We start from the raw sequence: 1,009 nt of genomic DNA, 5'->3' as shown, positions 1-1,009 counted from the left end.
GTAATGTTAAGAGTCAAAATTGGGGATCTAAAACTGTCGTTTCAACAGCTTTCATAGCGGTAATGAAGATGATTTTCTGGGTATCCCAGACTGGGAATGGTTCAGCTGCATGGAGCAGGCAGAGCCCAGCAAGTGAGGTAGCAGTGTCGGCTTGCCGCTTAGGATATGCTCCTCCTTCCAGCAGATATAATCACCATCCCTGGATTCCTGCACTTCCTTCATCTGTTCCTGTCAACAGTGCAGTGCAGTTACATGTCAATATTATTTCCTGACACATACATACACGTGAAAGCAAGTTCTGAAAGATAAGAGTTGTTGACCAAATACTAAGTTTCGTGGTGATTTTCTTATGAAACTTCGCCATAGAGAACACATGGGACTAAATAACATTATTTAAATGTATTTTCTTTAGATTTAGAGACCTTTCCATTTAGAGTGGAGAATGTGGGGATTCTCAAAAACACTTCAGCCCAGACATCTCATGGCCAGCAGTATCACACTGAAGTTACAGAAAGGACACTGAATCCCACACAGTGACACTTGCACGCTCGCTCTCACTGCCGCTCCTCTCACAAGAGCCGGGAAGAAGAAGGAGACTAGATGACTGCCAGGAGATGAGCATGCAATGAAAGTGCACAGGGAGGTTTTATTCGGCCATGAAGACATATGGTAAAATTTGCAGGAAAGTGGATGCAGCTACAAGACAGTCTATCTACAGGATAGTCTATCGAGTGAGGTAACCCAAGATCAAAACGGCAACAAGTATATGTTCTCTCTCAACAATGAATGATAGCTTCAAACTGTACATATGTGTATCCTGGTGGAGATAATTGAGAGAAGGTCCAGGAACCTAGAAAGGGGCCCATGAGACTGGAGAACAAGAGGCTTTCTTTAAGTTGTGTATGTTAGGGCAGATAGGAGAACAAAGGAAAAATACTGGAGATAAAGAAATGAGGGACAGCCATGGTGGAAAGGGTGAGAGTCAACCAAAACATGCAGAAATCTTTCA

This window comes from Psammomys obesus, unplaced genomic scaffold (genome assembly GCF_907164565.1).
Source record: "Psammomys obesus unplaced genomic scaffold, mPsaObe1.curated_primary_1811, whole genome shotgun sequence".
Taxonomy (NCBI): domain Eukaryota; kingdom Metazoa; phylum Chordata; class Mammalia; order Rodentia; family Muridae; genus Psammomys; species Psammomys obesus.
This window is presented reverse-complemented; position numbering follows the sequence as displayed.